The following is a 20118-nucleotide window of genomic DNA, read 5'->3' as shown; positions in this document are numbered from 1 at the left end:
TGTTTTTTCGAGTCTTTTGATGAGTGTTGCCTGTGTCGAAAGCTGCTGATAGATCTAGTAGTATTAGGGCTGATGTGACACATCCCAATTTTCCCAAATGTGGGGAAACTGTAGAATTGTACAGGCATAGAGTTGCCATTTTTTAGACAGCCTCTTTATTTTGATTGAGGTTTGCTATATTCACTTGTTGATTGCCAATTACATATTACATGATTGTTAAACTGGCATTCTCCACGCTTAATATATCCATGTATGCAGTGTAGACGCAGGACACAAAATACATTATTGTATTTTACTTCGACTCAATGAAAGGAATCAATATTTTAGTATATCGGCATGATTTGTATTTAAATGAAAAATGTCAATACATTGATCGCAGCGACTTAAACTGTTTAAGGTCATCACTAGTAAAAGAATGAGGCACCCATCGTATTTTTGGCATTAAAAAAAAAATTACATTTTATGAAAACATTGTCAAAATAATTAAACAATCTTTATCATTTTGATTGTCGTTTTCAATAAAAACATTGTGTTCAAGTTATCATCATTCTTTTTAAGCAAATCAATATCGCTCAAAAGTTTATGTTCACATTAGACTCAATAGGCGGATCTTCGGAAGCATACCAGGTAGCAGATTCTTTTGCTGGTCAACATCTGATAAAAGGCTCTGCAGTTAAAGTCTTTAGTATAGACCTCGTCAAAGAGGGAGAGAGACAGAGGGTATAGGAGATGGATTAAGAGTGAAAGAAAAAACGATCTCGGGCAGAGTGAGAGATATAGAAATATTGAGGGATTGAGACAGAGAAAGTTAGATTGATAGAGAAAGCAAGATAGAATGTAAATGGGAATAAAAGGATCAAAGAAATAAGAGACAGAATTCAAGAGAGAGAAAGAAAGAGAGAACTAGAAATAGAGGAAGACTGATAGAGAAAGTAAGATGGAGAGATAACTGGGAAGGAAAGAGAACAGAACAGAGAGTAAGATGGATATACAGTGAGAGACAGATAGAGGAAGAGTGATAGAGAAAATAAGAAATGGAGGGAAAGTGAAATAATGAGAGAATGAAATTGAGAGTAAGATCGATATATATAGTGAGAGATACTTAAAGGAGAGAGACAGAAATATAGAGATAGAGATAGAAAGATTGATAGAGAAAGTAAGAGATTGGAGGGAAAGAGTAAGAAAGATATATTTCTGAGGCTTGTGGAGCTGCTTAGATCACATGCCATGCATACTGTACTGTGTACAGTAGACATCACACTATGGACAGTATTATTAACACGCCCAGTCAACGTCCCTTTTTGAGTTTCGAAAACAAATCATGTAATACTCTGCGACTACCACTAGATGTCAGCCTATGCATAGCATGTGAATCTAAGCAGATACATGCATCAGAAGTACGATTACAGTGAGTAACGTATGGCATATATATATTTTGTATATTTCTCTTACGACCTGCTCTCCCTCCTTCACAACTGGTTGGGTACGCCTGCATTCGCAGGCGGGTAGGAAAAAGCTGACTAAAAAAGATAGCTGCCTCTTAAAGAACTTTAAGTTGGTGAGACTACTTTACGCATGTGCGTCCCTCCGTGTGACAGCCTCACCCCTACACCACCAACTGCCCACACCCAGTTCCTGATTTCACCTACTGGCGGTTGTAATCAAGTATATGCTTTAATGGGAATGGCTGGGTAGGTGTGGTGAAGGAGGGAGAGCATGGACTAATAGAAACTGAATCACCTAGAAGGTAATTTGGTAATTTCTCTTACGTCCTGCTCTCCCTCCTTCCCAACTGGTTGGGACCAACCTACAAAGCCCCAGTATCAGTTTGGGTGGAGGAGACAGCATATACGCGATTTAAGCAAACAAGTTGCAGAGCACCTCTTGGCCAAATTTGTCATCTTTCCTGGAGGATGCATCCATAGCGTAGTGCTTGCAAAAGGCAAGTGGAGAAGCCCAAGTACAGCCCTTCACATTTCTGCGATGGGGACGTGCCTAATAAAGGCTACTTATGCTGCCTTGGATCTTGTGAAATGAGCCCAAAGTCTCTGCGGAACTGAGAGCCCCTTCACGTCGTAAGCCTTTGAGATGCATGGAACAACTCACTTGGCAATAGAACCTTTGGCAGCCTTATAAACTGGGGAAAGACCACCATAAGTAATAAAGAAAAGCTGGTCTGTTTACCTGAACGGTTTCGTTCTCTCTAGATAGAATTTGAGAGTTCTCGATACGTCCAGATTATGTAAGATTTCCTCAGGCGCCAAAGCATGCGGTCAAGTATTAAAAATCAGAAGGAAGATTTCTTGATGTAGATGGAATTCTGAAACCACCTTATGTAAAAATGAGGGTACTGTACGTGGACTATCCTTGTGAAAAATCAAGTAAGGTCCCTTGGAGCTCTTTAATCCTCTTAGCCGAAGTAATGGCTGCCAAAAAAGCTGTCTTCTGTGTCAAAAGATCCAAATCGCAGTGAGGTAGTCCCACCAACTTCAAGTTTGTTAAGGGGCAGCTATCTTTTTTAGTCAGCTTTTTCTGACCCGCCTGTGGATGCCCGTGTACCCAACCAGTTGTGAAGGAGGGAGAGCATGGACTAAGAGAACCTGAATCACCATGACATTTAATTTCTTCTGCATTGGATCTTTCATGGATTCACACCATCATTCAGTATTCCTCGTCGTCAGGCTGGGAATCCTCAGTAATATTAAAGCAGTTTAGCTTTAGAGCTTAAAATTGCTTGTCACTTTTGTGGTCTATCAGTGCCATTTTAAGGCATAATGCCCCACCCAATGACATAGGTCCTCCTTAGCTGCACCCCTGGTGGCCATCTTCAGATTTTTACTGCACATTTTAGAGTTCTCAATTTTTGCTCTTCAGATCTCAATGTGTTTTGCCCTTTTTTTGATGAAAAGGTTCATCCACTTATTCAAATTTGTGCCTCTCTGCTTCCTGACTACGGTGATCTGTTTCCAGTGAAGTTTCAACCATCAACGGTGCTCCTGCACCGTCTGAGGCCTTCTTCCACCATCGGAGCACGGTAGACACAGGATGAAAAGCCATTTTAAGGAATATTGAATACCTCCATGAGAGGTGCTTGTACTGCCTGCATCCTGATCACAACATCATCTGTTCCATCTGCCAATCCTTTTCATCAAAAACCTGCAAAGACCACCATTGCAGGTTGGTGACATGGTTAGATGAGGGGGCCGGGGCCTCTGACTCGACCTCGGTCCACAGTCATGCCTCCGCCAGACATAGCAGACACTTGCAACGCACTCCCTCTTCTAAGAAGTTGAGGTCCCACGAGGAACCTTCCCTGGGGAAGAAACTAAAAAAGGGACACAGGTCACAGCACGCTGTTCCATTGTCGACGCCTCCTCTGCCCGCCTATGACACAGTCGACCACCTCTTCTACGAACAATTCGTCGGCAGTTGCAGTGTCAAAAATGCCATCATCGAAACATTCATCAGAGAAGCAACGGTCAACCACTACGCCCACGACTACTGCTCAGTCTACGACGACTCCTCACACAAAATCATTGTCGACTACCCATAAGTGTCCAAAATCATCGTCGACGACGACACGTCTATCCTCGTCGACGACTACCTTGTTGATGACCTCATCAGCAATTCCAACTGCTACGTCCACAACTACTCCGTCGACTAGTTCTTCTATGGTCAAAATATCCTTGCCAGACAAACCGTTGTCGGCACCATTGGTTACTCAGACACAGGGACCAGTAATAGCCACATTTCCAAGAGGATTTAGCGTTTGCAGGGACATGCCGTCTGCTTTGGATTTTCTGCCAAGGCTCACACAGGCTCGCCCATTGTTCACTCTGGCACCCTATGTTGCACTTACAACTGCCCGTCAACCTTCTGCTCCACCTCAGCAATTGCTTCAGCAGGGTGAATTTTCAGAGGTTGAGCCTCTGGAGGCACTGACACTGATGCCGATGATTATCTCACTGACTAGTCTCCAGACATCATACCACCGATGAATTTGATGACTTTGTCCCAGGCGATGGTGAACCAGCAGATCTACCTGCAGAGAGATTCACCACCAGATGAAATTGACTCGTTTCATGCCCTCATGACACATGCGGCCAAACTGTTCGACCTTTTACCGGAGGAACAAAAGAAAGAAGGTTTCCTTTTGAGAAGAAAGGAAGCGTCCAGAAAATTGGCAGTGCCCATTCCCATGTTGGAAGATATTTGGGAGGATGGTCTTCTGGTTATGAAGAACCCCTTTTTAGCACCTTCCAAGAGAAACCGGTTTGTTTGCCTTAAAACAAAATACAAGGTACCAGATTCAGCGCCAAAATACCTACCCACTCGCTGTAGTTTTAGCGGCAGTATGGAAACGGTCCACCAATCCTTCCTCTCCCTGCATGGAGCCCCCTGACAAGGAGGGTAAGGAGCTCTGCGCTTTCAGTAAGAGGTTAATGTCCACAACCGCAAGTACCATCGAGTCTGCAAACTCATTGTCAAACTTTGGTACAAGATGGGTCCCATCCAGGAAATTCTTCCAGATGATAAGAGAGTTTGTCACGCTATTACACGAAGGTGAGGCTTCTTCAGACCATGCCATCACCCTGGCATTAGACCTTGCTGATACAGGTTTTCAGCAGATGGGGAAAGAGGCTGTTCTACGGCACCAAGGATGGCTCAAGGACGGCTGAAGGACACCAACTTCCAGCCGGAAGTTCAAACAAAGGTTGTCGATATGCCCTTTGATGGGGTAGAGCTTTTTGGTAAGAAAGTGGATGAAACCCTGCAATCCATAAAGACGGACACAGCCTGTTCTCTGGGCACCCTACGACAACGACACCACTCCTTTCGATCTGGGAAACCAAATTTCTCAAGGATGTCAAGGGCGTACAGATCCTATTACCCGCACAGGCTCCCAGGAGGGTTACAAAGAAAGGTCCCAAGCGTACAGGGGAAACCAGCGGCGAGAGCCCCGGTCACTAAACAACCATGACCAGCTTCCACACCTGGTAGGGGGTTGGTTGTCGCACAGTGGAAAAACATCATCACCGATAAATGAGTGCTCAACATCATTCCTCAGGGTCAAACCCTAGAATTCATGGGAAAATGCCCTTTTTATTCCTCCCATATGGAAAAAGGAACAGCACCTATCTTTCCTTCTGCAAAAGGTTCACGCACTTCTAAAAAAGGGGGCGTTAAGAGAAATAGAGAAAGTAAGAGCTCAGAAGGAAAGAAAAAAAAAGAGAAGGAGAAAGATAGATGGAGAAATGAGGTATGAAATTGAGTAAGAGGTATATAGTGGTGAGACACTTAAATAAAGAGAAGGCAAGAGAGAGAGAACATTTGATAAAGTAAGATAGAAGGGAGGGAAAGAGAAAGGAAAATGGAAAAGAGAATGAGACAGAAAAAGGTAGAGATGTTGAAAGAGACATAAATGTATAAAAGATATTGTCCCAGTTGAACAAAGTCACCCCAGTGCAACCCCGGGGCTCCCGAGTGTACTCCAGATACTTCCTAGTCAGAAACAGGTCCAGATGATGGAGACCCATACAGGATCTCCGGAAAGCTCAACACGTTCCTAAAGTCCTAAATATTTTGCATGGTCACCATACAACACATTCTAGACCAGCTAGAACAAGGAGACTTTCTTTCCTCTCAGGACTTAGAGCATGGGTACTACCACATCCCCATATATCAGTGGCACAGGGATTTCTTCTGCTCAGCAAGCACTATCAATTCAAGGCCCTGCCCTTAAGCCAAAAATCAGCACCAAGGGTGTTTATAAAATGCCTGGCTCCAGGGGCAGTCCACCTCAGGCATCTACATCTGCCTTATCTGGACGATTGGCTGGTGCATGCTCCATCCATACCACTAGCAACACAGCACACCAAGGAGACCATCCGGTGTCTAACATCTCTGGGATTCACCATCAATTTTCTAAAATCTTGCATACAGCCTGCTCAGAGCTCACTGTTCCTAGGCTCACACCATAACACCTTAGCATGTCTTGCCACCCCCTCAGAGGAGAGGGTCAACTCCATTCTACTGAAGGTCCAGCGACTGTCCACATTGGAAAATAGCATCAATCCGCTCCATCAAGTCTCTACTATGGGAAGATGCATCGCTTTGGACCTGCACTGCAGGCCTCATATGAGGCTCTTCAGGAATTCCTCAACGCCCGCTGGCAACAAGTGTCAGGGTCCTGGGAAGACAGGTTTCTCCTCTCACCACTATTCCGCAAAGCAATCCAATGGGGGAGTCACTGCAACAACCTCATACAGGGCACTCCCTTTCAACTTCCGGTACACCAAGCTACAGTTATGACAGATGCCTCCCTATAAGGGTGGGGAGCCCAAACAGAACAATACCATAACAGGGCTCTATGGCAACCAGAAGGCCCTTCACATCAACATCCTGGAGTTAAGGGCAGTGTTTTGGGCCCTGAAGTCCTTCAAGCCACAGCTTCAGAACAAGATAGTCTGCATTTTCATGGAGGACACCACCACCACCATGTTCTACATCTGGAAACAAGGAGGCACCCACTCTCCAGTCTTATTCGCTGAAGCACAGGCACTGTGGTACTGGGCAATAGTGCATAACCTGTTTCTCAGTCCTTCCACCAACCAGGGATTCCCTCAGCAGGGAGCTCCCATCCTGCCATGAGTGGGATCGTCATTACAGCCAAATTCTCAGTCTCTTCTTGCAGTGGGGGCACCCGGGCATCGAATTGTGTGCCACAGCGACCAACACCAAGTGTACTGTGATGAAACTAGCAACATCATCACTGCCTCCCCGGGGAAACTCTCTCCCCATATGGCCAGGGAAAGGTAGCCGCTACCTGATACTGACCCTGGGGCGGTCTGTCTGAGGGAGGAACATATGGGGGGAGACTCCCCTCATGGGAGGCAGGTGGACTCACTAGCTGGAACATGGTATCCCCATTTCCACCCAGGATATGACACCAACCCTTAATTTCCTAATCCCTTATAGCATACTATAATATAAAATCAGAACATCCAGTCTGGACTGACAACAAGGCTCTTTCATAATGATTGAGACGAAGAAAAGCACTAGAACAATGCAGAGCGCTGTAGCCGGGAGGCCAAAGACGCGCTCTAGTTGTTGGAAGGATCTGACAGGTGCTGGGACATTTAAAAACATCAAGCATCAAGAAACAGGATGAACCACTACTCCCGACGCGGGTCGGGAATCCAAGAAGAAGTAAGTTGAAGCGGTAAGCAAGGAAGCTCATGGAGGTGCCATCCTGAAAGGCTTGGAAGCCGGAGGTTCCCCGCGTAGAGGCAGAGGAAGCTGTGGAACAAATGCTGAGGCATTGTGGATGCCGGCGAGACACCTGCAAGAGGAGGAAGCTAGCCACTGGGAGAATTGCAGACTGCAGAGAACGCCGAAGCAGCCAGGAGAAACTGGTGAGCTCAAAAAAGGGAGTTGGGATGCCAGGGCGTTTTGTTGCATACACCGCACACCATTGAAGGAAAATTACATGAACTGGTTGAAATGGAGCAGGAGAGCTGGGACGTCAAGGCAATTGCTGAATATACCATTGAAGGAAAATTACATGAACTGGGTGAACCCGAGTAGGGAAGCTGGGACGCCAAGTCAATTGTTGAATGATGCAAGTGAAAGCAGATCGAGGACCCAATGGCTGAGTGAAGAAAATATAAAAGTATTTCACATTAAGAAAGTCCTGGCAGGAGAGTGCACCAGGCAAACTGATTGCGAGTCTGGGACCCACACCCAATTGTCTTACGACAAGTGTTTGGAAGCAAATGAGGAGAGTGTACAAGACTGACAGAGGAGGGCCTGGGACAGACTCTCTGCATATAAACTGAGATCAAGAGGAGGGAGTCATCTTCTTGAGTGTGTAAAATCCAGGGAAGGGAGTCATTCCCCCTGGAATTGGAACTTGAACATTGGGACTAAGGGAAGGGAGGCATTCCCCTAGTGATTGGAGATTGTGTTTGCCAAGAGAAGAAAGACAACCTCTTGGTACCATGAACTTTGCGACTAGGCCAAAGTAGACATTCCATAGTGATTGGAGATTGTGTTTGCCAAGAGAAGAAGGGCAACCTCTTGGTATTGTGAACATTGTGACCAGGGGAAGGGAGTCATTCCCCTAGTAATTGGAAATTGTGTTTGGCCAAGAGAAGAAAGGCAACCTCATGGTACTGTGAGCATTGAGGGGAAGGGAGACAGTCCCTCTGGTATCATTGGAGAACTCTAAGGAGCCGAGAGAAGAGAAGTAACTTCTTGGCTTTGTGAATTGTGAAAGGGAGAAAGAGATCAAGGGACAAACCATACCCTTTGGAACTGTATAAAGCCTGAGAAACTCAGGAGAAGGGAATCATCTCATTAGACTTGTGGAACTTTGGTTGCATCTTTTGGAACTTTATGTTGGTACTTTGGAAAAATCTCTGCAGACGACCAGTTGAAAGACTATTTCCCTTTTCACTTTATTTTGAGTTTATCATGTAAGGGTCAGGTTAGGATTTGGGCACAGGGCAGATAATTTTACTTTAGACATTCTGACACAGACATCCTTTAGTTTGTTGAGGCAGGGAAACCCTGCTTAGAGTTAGGGATAGGACTTTCTCCAACCCTCTTTTTACTGTAATAAAAGTATTTGCCAAACACAATGCTCTTGTGTCTGAGTCTTACTCCAGGTTCCTTACAGTATCCAGTTTGCCAGTCAGTATCCCCAGACAGGGATGGGTGCCTTCTCATTCCCATGGGAGGGACTTTTGCTCTATGCCTTGCCACCAAATCCGATAATCCTTTGAGTTCTAAATGCACTCAAACAGAGATCCTGCAAAATGATTCTGGTGGTTCCGGCATGCCTGTGCCAAATGTGGTACTCCGACCTGCTCCACCTGTCGGTGGCCCCTTCCATCAAACTGCCTCCTCTTCCCAACCTGCTCTCCAGAGATGGTGGGTCAGTACTGCACCACAATCCATTATCCCTCAACTTGACAGCTTGGCTCCTGCAGCCCTTGAATTCAGGCATATTCCATTGCCATATATAAAGTAACAGGGTAAAAAAAACTACACAACAGCAAACCCTTCTGTCTCAAAAGTACTTGCAAAACATATACATTTTATTCAACAATCATAAAATATGATAAAATCACATCCATTTTAAAAGCAAAGTGCTAGTGACAAAAGCATAATTGATTTTCAATAATCACAATTCCTGAGTGCCATTCAAGGGGTCAGTTTAGTTCCACCTTCACTTGTTCAATATAACTTGTAAGGGTAAACTCTGTTCTTTACAGATCTTTCTCCAAAGTGCCAGTCTTTAAACAATCCTGGTTTTTTGCCTCGACATGTTTCAGTTCTGTCATGTTAGTTTAGAACCTTATTCAGGAGGATTTCTTAATACGTCACTTGAAATTGCAACACAACATTGGGGGCCATCTTGCCTCACAGCATCTGAGTCTGTGTGATTTATACAGGGTAGCTGTTGGTAGACAAACAAGTAAAAACCAAAATAAGAACCTTAAATGCTTATTTGGGAACAGTTTTAATCTGTACAAACGGGTAAGAGACATTTCATTACCTCGGTTTGTTGTAGTGGGCATCTGAAAAAGGAGGGGACTGGTTTCAATTTATTCGACCAGTGTTTCTTGATTCCACCTTCGAGATGGTCTCGTCTAAAAGAGATATATATAGAACGAGATCAGACAAATACCACGGTGCAGGTGCTCTAAAGGTCCAATTCATATAACAGTTTGTGCTAAACACACTAAATAGTGTGGCACCACAGTGGCCAGGTAAATTCACTGCCCATGCTCATAAAGAAATTTTCAGTCTTGTAATCTACTGAGATTGATTAAAATAGTCTGAAAAACGCATAAACGAGGAGTAGCAATGAAGGACCCTATGCGGGATAACTAGAAAGGAGAGATTCCTCTCTAAAGTTGCTCTCTGGGAGCCCCTAATATCCATCAAACTCTTAATCATGGGCTCGCATCATTGTTCGGACTCGTGCCTACTCTCTGCCTTTTTGTTGTATTCCACATGCATGGATATACAAGACAATAGTAAGGAAATTACCTTATCTGATTTTAAAGTAAGTGGGATCCCCAAATGACTCTGTGCCCCTCGGGGTCAGCCGTAGATCGTTATGCAGTGTTTTTTCAATGCGAGCAAGCACTGGGCTGAAAAAAGAGAAAAACCGAAAGCAAGAACACTGCTAAGTAAGTAATTATGGGTTCTCACCCCTGGCAATGTGCAGGAATAGCGTGCGCTATCTCCCATCAATCTCCCTCTCGTAACGTTGCTGGGACGGCAATTACCTGTGATAGCGTGCTTCTTCGATTCCGCGAGTCGTACAATCAGCGGGAGTCGTTTGGTCAGAATGCTCGTTGCCGAATTCTGTTTAACTGTGAAACGGTGGAGTTAACAGGCGCCATCTTCCATGTATACCGGCTCATCTAGTATAAGGAAACTATGCAGAGATCAGTGGTCGCTTTTTAGTGTTATTTGCCCACCGTCTCAACTACAGGCCCTCTAGTGGTTGGAGAAGGAAAACTTTTAGTGTTTTAACGTCCTTAAGATGTGTTAGTATCTGAATAGCCACTAAACAGTTTTTATTAAAAACATATAGAGCACCTATGTCACAGCAGGTGAGGGGAAAAAGGTATGTGAGACAAAAGTATGTCACAGCAGAAGGGGAAAAATGTCAGAAAGTATGACCAAAAAAGGGTTGCACAATAGTAAATAAACTGGCCCCTTAATGGGTTCCTTTATATAGATTCATGGAACTACCATTCTTGTGAAATGCACTACCAGACATTTTGCCATTCAATTGAATCATTCAGGCCTCGAAGGTCACTACGTATTTTGAAAATAAGTTCTTGCTCTTTCTTAAGTAGTTTCTTTTTTTCATGACCAAATTGTCACCTTTCACTACTAAGAGGACTGTCCATATGAAACTTTTGCAGCCGTGATTTAATTCAACAAAATGTTTTACCATTGTTTTACCATTGTTCTTGATACTGCTTTTGTGTTCACCAGTGCGCATTTTGCGATTCATTTTACCTATATAATGTAGCCCACAGGGGCACGTGATCATGTAAACAACATTCCCAGTATTACAATTAGAGAATGTTTTCTGTGTCCATGGTGTCGTTAAACCTATCTCTGACTCTTTACTCCTAGTAGTCAATTTACATACCACGCATTGGCCACATGGTGAGTGGCCGATCACTGGGGGTGAAGCCCATTGGCTAGTAAGGCTTGTGGCGGGAGAGGAGGTGCAGCGGTATCTACTGTGGCTTACACTATTTCCTATTGAACGGTATTTAGTATAGGCGAACAGTGGCGTAGTCGGGTTAGCAACTGTAGTCCTCAGTAATTTCCAGTGTTTGGAAATAATATTTATGATGGCCAAACTGTAATGAGTGAAAGTATTGACAATTACAATTTTATTATCACTTGGTTTCTTTGGTTTTTCTTCAAGGAGAGCCTCTCTGTTGTTGTTAAATGTGCGTTTAGCCGCTTTCCTTATGAGTTTTTTTAGGGTACCCTCTACTTTTTAGCTTACGTTTCAAATGCTGTACCTCTTCTTCAAATGATAATTCAGTAGAACTGTTGCGTTTGAGTCTCAAAAACTGTTCATAGGGCAGATTATCTTTCAGGTGTTTTACATGATGAGACTCAAAATGCAGTAGGGAATTTTTTTCTGTAGCTTTATGCAACAGTTTCACTAGGATCCTGCCGTTTTCATGGTATAGTTAACTGAAGGTGTCTATTGAGGCTATTAAGCCATCTAAGGAAGTCTTCCACTGTTTCTTTAGAACCTCGCCAAATTACCAACACGTCATCAATATAGCGTAGCCATGTCGTGATGTTACTTGCATACGGGTTAGGTGCATACACAAACTGCTTTTAAAAGAATTCAACGTAAAGGTTGGCCAAACCCCATTCCGAGTTTTTACTGTCTCCCCAAAATCCATAAAACTATGAGTAATCCACCTGGTCAGCCGATTGTGGCAGGGATTAATTCCATTTTAGAATGGGCGGTGGGCAGAGCCTACACTACAGCCCGTGCCCAGCACCCTGCCGCTGATACGCGACCATCCGTGAGGCTGGCCGCGACACGGACAGAGAAACCAGGCGAACCAGCGCACACTTGAGTGCAGCCCCAGCTCGTGGCGGTCTGTGACTGCCGAGCTCCAGCGAACCCCTCATAGATCCTGCAGCAATCTACGAGGCGTGGCGGGCGGAGAGGCTGCGACACGGGACCGTGCTGAGACAACAAAACATTTGTGGGCACCAAGTAAGGAGGCTGAATACACGGCGGAGGGGGGGCCGCGGAGACGTGCAGTTGTTGGGAGAGGGTGGCAGCGCTGGCCCGGGAACAATTCTGATTGCTCTGGCATATGCAATCTTCCCACGCTGCTAGACCAGCAAGGCCCGGTGTAGCACGCAGCACTCTGGGGTGATTGGAGTGTCTCCAGGTACCCGGGCGTGGCCCCCTGTGGCCCCAATACTAGTGGAGGCCCTCCTCCTGTGGTGGCGCTGTTTGGACCGCTGTGGAGCTCTGTGGTTTGTTCCGGGCGCGCCACAATACGCGCCATAATACCCCGTATGCTGGCATCCCTCTCCCCCAGTGTCGGGGAAAAAAAAACGGATACATACCCCGCTAGGGGAACTTATCAGCGGTGAGATCCTAAGACAATTGGAAGCATCTGGCGGCCCGGGGCGGCGGTGGGCCCCTTAGGCACCACAGGATTACAGAGTACCACACACGTGGCAATCCTAACGTGCAATACGTGGGGGGACACAGTCCATTAGTAACGCCTGGAGCCGGCTGGTGGACCTGATCCTGCCCCCTGGCTGGGACATACTATACGGAGCAAGAGTGAACGGCAGACAAAAACGCGGCAAGTAATATACTATATTGTTTCGGGCGTCGACTCGACAGCATTATGGGGGAACCACAAAGGTCGGGGAAAGGCGCCAAGACTCCGGGGAAGCAAAAGAGAGGCCCAATGGACGCCTACACGGGCAGTCAGAATCAGGCTGCGATGGCGGACGTCCATACTGACTCTAATGAAGCCCTCAATACAGAATCCGGTGATAGTGTGGACAACTTAACAACAATAGTGCAGAATGGATTTCGTGCAGTCAATACGAAGCTGGATGACAGTGTCCACCATCGGCTCTCTAAAGGCTAGAGTGGAGAAAGAAAGTGCGCGTTTAACAGAAACTGAAAACAGAATAAGCACTAACGAAGACACCATTGCACATCATAGCCGCGACATTACTCAAATTAAGGAAAGCAGGCGAAACTACAGAATAAATGCGAAGACCTTGAATCGCGCTCGAGGAGAAACAACATCCGTGTGGTGGGCGTAGCGGAATCCTTTGGCAAAGGTCAAATGGAAAAGCAACTCGAGACACTGCTCAAATCCCTGTTTGGACCAGAGACATTCTCCGAACATTTTTTGGTGGAGCAAGCACATCGCACACTGGCTCCAGCACCTAAACCAGGCGCACCGCCGATCACTATAATTGCACGACTCCTCAATAATAGGGACAGAGACACAATCCTACGGAAGGCGAGAGAGGTGGGTACTCTCCAATATGAGGAAAGTCGCATACCCATCTATCCAGATTTCTCTGCAGGGGTCCAGGCAAGCAGAAGATCCTACGAGCCAGTTAAGAGGCTTTTAAGAGAGTACCAGATCCCACATGCTTTGATTTTCCCGGCCAAAATGAGGATTCAACATGCAGGAAGAGCTAATTTCTTTGAGTTCCCAGCCGAAGCCACGCAACATATTGAAACGTCCATACCCCTTCCTCCCAGAGGGGGCAGACCGGCCCAAAATTACAGACCCAGACCTGCAGACTTAGAAACACCCGTCTGTTAACTCTTTCTGAGGCTATAGTCAAGATAAGTGCTCGTTCAAGCTGTATCAGGCAATTTGGATGGTGGAGTTGTTGGACCTGATCGGCGGCCATGTGGAGCAACATGGCTACCCGTGGAATATTCCATAAGTTTTGTTGGACACATCGTCAAGTTGGGGATGATGATGATGAGGGTGGGGGGGTGGGACGTAATGTGGGACTCTAGCTCTGGTTTGGTATCATGGTGGCATCTTGTTGGGGGTTGGTGCCGCCTTACGGAGCCATGTTCACGTGAAAGGTGGTTTGAAGTGTTTTGTTGGTTGAAAAGTAAAAATGTGGTCGCATTAAGGCTGGCACTGAGTATATTGCACAATTGCTGTAACCCCATTGTGTTTGACAATGGCTAATGCTTCATCTCAGAGCCCCGGCTATGGACTTAAGGTTAAACTCCTGAGGTGGAATGTGCGGGGATTAAATAATCAGGCTGAGGTCAAGAAGGTTTCCAACTATGTCTCCAGACATAATCCCCAGATCCTGATGCTACAAGAAACCCATGCGATGGGGATAAGTAATGCCCATATATTTCCCAGGTGAGGCCCCCTGAGGTTCTACACTATTCATCCCAGTCCAGAGGGGTGCTTATCCTTATTCATCAGGGCCTTGGGTTCAGGGTGGGTGGTCACAAGGTTGATCCTCTGGGCAGATATGTCATGGTCTGGGGGGAGGAGGCTACTCAACAAATACTCCTGGTCAACACGTACGGGCCCAACATCGATGACCCTGCTTTCTATATGAATATATACCAGATGATTGTGTCACTTGATGTTCAGAATGTGATATGGGGGGGGGGCGGGGATTTCAATTTGGCTTTGGACCAGGTTCTTGATAGATCCTCGAAGGTGGCTAGAACCCCCAGTAGGGCAGCACTGAACCTGAGGCATGTTTTGTCACAACTTTTGCTGGCTGATGTATGGCGTGAGACTCATCCTGATAACAGGAGGTATACGTTCTATTCCTCGGTGCACGACTCGGAGTCTAGGATTGACTATTGGTTTGTTTCCATGTCTCTGATGGCTGGAGTGGAGGGGTGCGAAATCTTTCCTCGAACATTGTCAGATCACTCCCCAGTATTGTTGGAACTAATGTTCGGGAATGCCCCTTGTCATACTAGGAGGTGGAGGATGCCGGGTGGAATGTTGGGAGACCTAGGGACAGTAGAGGCGCTCCAGGTTGAGATCGCAGAGTTTTTGTCCAATAATATGGGATCGGTGGACAAGTGCTCAACGCTGTGGGAATCCTTCAAGGTTTGGATAAGGGGTGTGTTGATGTCCAAAACTACGGGTATGCTGAAGGCTGTCAGAGCCGAATTGTCCACTATCGAAGGCAAACTAGATGTTCTGGAGAAAACATACACAAACACACAAGACAAGGTAATATTGGCCGATATACACACCCATCTTCAAGAGTTTGATAAGCTCGCTATGAGGGAGGTCCGATATGTGGCGGCCCCTATGCGCGCGTGCAGATACGGGGAGGGCAACAAGGCTGGCAGAACACTTTCCAATCTACTCAAACACGATAGGCAGCCTACACAGATCACAAGTATATGCACAACCCAGGGGACGATACTGCTCAGAGATAAGGATATTAATATGAAATTCTACAAGGAATTATATTCCAATAAAGATAAGAAAACATTTGCAGAAATTAGGATGTACCTTGAGGCTCTCTCCCTTCCTCAACTCCCTGACGAAGAACGCCTAGCGTTAGAGCAACCGGTGACTGCGGATGAGATTTTAGAAGCAGTCAAGGCTATGACCTCCGGCAGGGCACCGGGATCGGACGGGTTGGGGGCTGAATTCTATAAGGAGTTTCACGAGGAACTCGTTCCGATACTGTTGGAGGTGTGGAAGGAGGCACTGGAGTTCGGCAAGCTACCCCCCACCATGAGAGAAGCTATCATTACAGTACTCCATAAGCCTAGGCGACCACCACAGGACGTTTCGTCCTATAGGCCCCTGTCACTCATAAATACTGATGCCAAAATATTTGCAAAGGTCCTCGCGAATCGACTTTTGCCGGCGGTTCCTACCCTAGTACATCCGGATCAGAACAGGTTTATCCCTGCACAATCTACAGCCCTGAACCTCCGTAGACTGTTTGGTATAATGGCGCAAATAGATCCCGCTAGGAGCGCAGTGGCCATATCCCTTGACGCCGAAAAGGCGTTCGATTCGGTCTCGTGGGTATATCTCCTTGCGGTGCTGGAGGCGTTTGGGATGGGGCCCGACTTCATAAGATATGTGAAATTACTATATATTGAGCCCGGAGCTCGTGTGGTTACCAATAGAGTCATTTCCCAGATGTTCCAGTTGGGGAGGGGAACCAGACAGGGATGTCCGTTTTCGCCCCTGCTGTTCGCATTAACCATTGAGCCAATGGCAATTGCAGTCCGCCTAAGACATGCAGATAGAGGGATCAAAATGAAGGGATCTACCAAACTAATTTCGCTTTATGCGGACGACACTTTGTTATATGTCAAGGAGCCTGACCTCAATATAGCACCCATTATGGGTACACAATAAGCAGGGCCAAATCAGAGATATTTCCGCTTACACCGGCCACCCGGTGCCTTACGGGAACAGATGGACTCAAGTGGTCGGACGACCATATCAGATACCTGGGGATTCTTGTCTCCAGGAATAAGCTTACATTATACTCAGATATCTACGAGACCGCCCTGCAAACTTTGACCACCAAGCTCCAGATGTGGGGTCGTCTCCCAATCTCTTTGGCTGGACGAGTCGCTATTCTTGAAATGGTTATCCTGCTACACTTCTTTATTTATTTGTTAATATCCCTATATGGCCTGGCAGGACATTCTTCGCCAAACTCAGATCCATGGCGGTAACATTTCTTTGGAATGGCAAGACAGCAAGGATAAGCTGGGAAAAAAATGGTAGAACCATATTCTTCGGGAGGCATAGCAGCCCCTGACTTCGAGCTTTACTATTATGTGGCCCAGGCTCAATTTGCTAAATATTGGTATAACGATGAGGACAACACCCCCCATGCATGGATAGAAGCAAACACTACACATCCCACTCACATACAATCAGTCATATTTGACTCACGATACAAAGACACCTGTGAATACAATCCAGTTAGCTGCACAGTCAGGGCATGGGAAGCTATATTCAAAAGGCTTAAATTGGAGACTCCCTATAACGCCGAGATACCTCTCTGGGACTACCCGGGTATTCCTCCTACACACGACACGAGCATACAGGAATCTTGGGACCCGAATTATGAAATGAAAATTCGTGATATGTTTGTCAATGGCGTCTTTTTGGGCCTGGATTTGTTGTTGAGGGCGCTGGGAGATGGTCCACTAAAAACACTTCAATATTACCGTATGCGAGCGGCATTTCAGAAGAAGTGGCCTCTCTTCCCGGATGAACCTCCACCACATCCATGCACACAATTGGTGACGGCCAGGAATGGCCTGGGAATCTCTAGGCTGTATACTGAGGTTCAGACCCACACCCCCACAGTGAATCAGATAAGGGAACGGTGGGAGGCGGACCTACAAGTCCCCATCGAGGAGAAGAAATGGGCCAGATACTGTTCACTAACCAAGAAAGTCTCGCTTAACTCTGGCCCGAGGTTGATCCAATTTAAAATTCTAAATAGATTGCATTACACGCCAGCCAGGATTGCCAAATTTGCACCGGAATCCTTGGATGCCTGCCCTAAATGCAATGCGCCTCAGGCCGGCTCCTTTCATATGTACTGGGACTGTCCGGTGGTTAGGGCGTTCTGGAGGTCGGTGGCTGAAGTCTTGGAGGACATAACGCAGGTTTCCCCTGATCTGACCCCCCAGAAATATTTGTTTGGGGATATAGGCAAGCATTCAGAAAAAATCAGAAGATTATTTAAAATTTCATGTGCGGTGGCCAAAAAATGTATTTTATTGAAATGGAAAAGCGCCCTTCCACCTAGCTTAAACCAATTCCTACAAGAATTGACACATGTGAATGAATCAGAGGAGCAGTATGTTTTGGCCCAACCTTCGATGTGCAAACCCAAAGACATTTGGGGCCCGTTTAGGGTCTACCTATGCGATATGATTACTGATGATTTGTCACCATAATATTGTTTTGTAAACCTGCATTGACCAAGTTTATCCCTGTTGTATCTTTGAAATGAACTGTGCAATGGTGCTGTTGATCTTTTTGTTACCACTAATAAAAAAGAATAAAAAAAAAAAAAAGGCAGAGCGTAGGCACGAGTCCGAACAATGATGCGAGCCCATGATTAAGAGTTTGATGGATATTAGGGGCTCCCAGAGAGCAACTTTAGAGTGGAATCTTTCCTTTCTAGTTATCCAGCATAGGTTCAGTGATTGCTACTCCTCGTTTATGCGTTTTCCAGACTATTTTAATCAATCTCAGTAGATTAAAAGACTGATAATTTCTTTATGAGCATGAGCAGTGAATTTACCTGCCCACTGTGGTGCCACACTATTAGTGTGTTTAGCACAAACCTATATGAATTGGACCTTTAGAGCAAAGGCACCGTGGTATTTGTCTGATCTCGTTCAATATGTATCTCTTTTAGACAAGACCATCTCGAAGCTGGAATCAAGAAACACTGGTCGAATAAATTGAAACAAGTCCCCTCCTTTTTCAGACGCTCATTACAACAAACCGAGGTAATGAAATGTCTCTTACCCCTGTTTTTACAGATTAAAACTGTTCCCAAATAAGCATTTAAGGTTTTTATTTTGGTTTTTACTTGTTTGTCTACCAACAGCTACCCTGTATAAATCACACAGACTCAGATGCTGTGAGGCAAGATGGCCCCAAATGTTGTGTTGCAATTTCAAGTGACGTAGTAAGAAATCCTCCTGAAGAAAGTTCTAAACTAACGTGAAAGAACTGAAACATGTCGAGGCAAAAACCCAGGATTGTTTAAGACTGGCACTTTGGAGCAAGATCTGCAAAGAACAGAGTTTACACTTACAAGTTATATTGAACAAGTGAAGGTGGAACTAAACTGACCCATTGGATGGCACTCGGGAATTGTGATTATTGAAAATCAATTATGCTTTTGTCACTAGCACTTTGCTTTTAAAATGGATGTGATTTTATCATATTTTATGATTGTTGAATAAAATGTATATGTTTTGTAAGTACTTTTGAGACTGAAGGGTTTGCTGTTGTGTAGTTTTTTTTACCCTGTTACTTTATATGTCTACTTATCCCCCGATTGACAGTGTATATGAACACTCCTTTTGAGAGTGTTCACATGGGGTTTCCCTGTCTATTTAGAGTTTTATATTCCATTGCCGCCAGAATGCAAACAAATTCTTTCCAACGCTGTCATGTTATAAACACAAATATAAGGTTTTTGCAACTTGGTGTGCATCCGAGCAGCTACACCCGCTCAAATCTTTCCATACCTCCTATCTATGGCTAAAGCACACCTGGCTCACTCGTCCATCAAGGTGCATCTTGCAGCCATTTTCCGCTATTCATGCACCGCAGATTAACCTTCTCTGTGGTCATAAAAGTGTTCCTGGAAGGGACTGTTTCGAGCAATCCTCCCTAACTCCCTGTACGGATGCCGGTTCCAGCTTGGAAACGAAATGTGGTCCAAATGAGTGGGCCCTCCATTTGTGCCTCTACACCGCGCTCCGCGAAAATTCCTTTCCTGGAAAACCGAATTCCTTTCCTTGAAAACTGCATTTCTAGTCACCATTACCTCAGCAAGGCGAGTAGGGGAATTGCAAGAATTATCCTGCAAACCACTATACCTGACTTTCCACCAGTGCAAGGTTGTTCTCCAAACTAACACTTCGTTCATGCCAAAGGTCCCTTCAGCATTTTACCTGAATTAACCACTACTACTCTGTTCTTTGGCTCTCCTCCTCCATCAGAGAAATCCTTGCTCTCTCTTGATGTCGCACATGCCCTCAAGTTTCATGTTGGTTGCACAAAAGAATTCTGCCAGTCATCAAAGCTATTTGTGGTGTTCAGACCTGTGGGCAAATGCAAAGCCCTAGCGAAGTCTTCCATTTCCAGATGGCTATCTGGGCGCATTACACATTGCCATCAACTGGCCAAAAGCACACTCGCCCAGAGCCGTTGCTTCTACTATGTTCGTCCTGCCCAGCGTCCCCCTGCTCAACATCTGCAGGGCAGCCACATTGAGGTCTGTCCATACCTTCATAGGCTCTACTGCATCGACAGGGAT

The 20118-nt window shown here is 45.6% G+C and overlaps 1 long non-coding RNA gene across 1 annotated transcript in view; it reads left to right on the top strand.

Moving 5' to 3' along the window:
• LOC138510134 (uncharacterized) overlaps positions 1-19059 on the top strand; it is a 73964-nt gene extending 54905 nt beyond the window's left edge. Inside the window, exons 2-3 of the long non-coding RNA XR_011280373.1 lie at positions 18481-18574; positions 18676-19059. This is a non-coding gene — a long non-coding RNA (uncharacterized lncRNA). The remainder of the gene's footprint in view (positions 1-18480; positions 18575-18675) is intronic.
• The last annotated feature ends 1059 nt before the right edge of the window (positions 19060-20118 follow it).

This window comes from Ambystoma mexicanum, chromosome 1p, assembly GCF_040938575.1.
Source record: "Ambystoma mexicanum isolate Mex_15411 chromosome 1p, UKY_AmexF1_1, whole genome shotgun sequence".
NCBI lineage: Eukaryota > Metazoa > Chordata > Amphibia > Caudata > Ambystomatidae > Ambystoma > Ambystoma mexicanum.
This window is presented reverse-complemented; position numbering and strand designations above follow the sequence as displayed.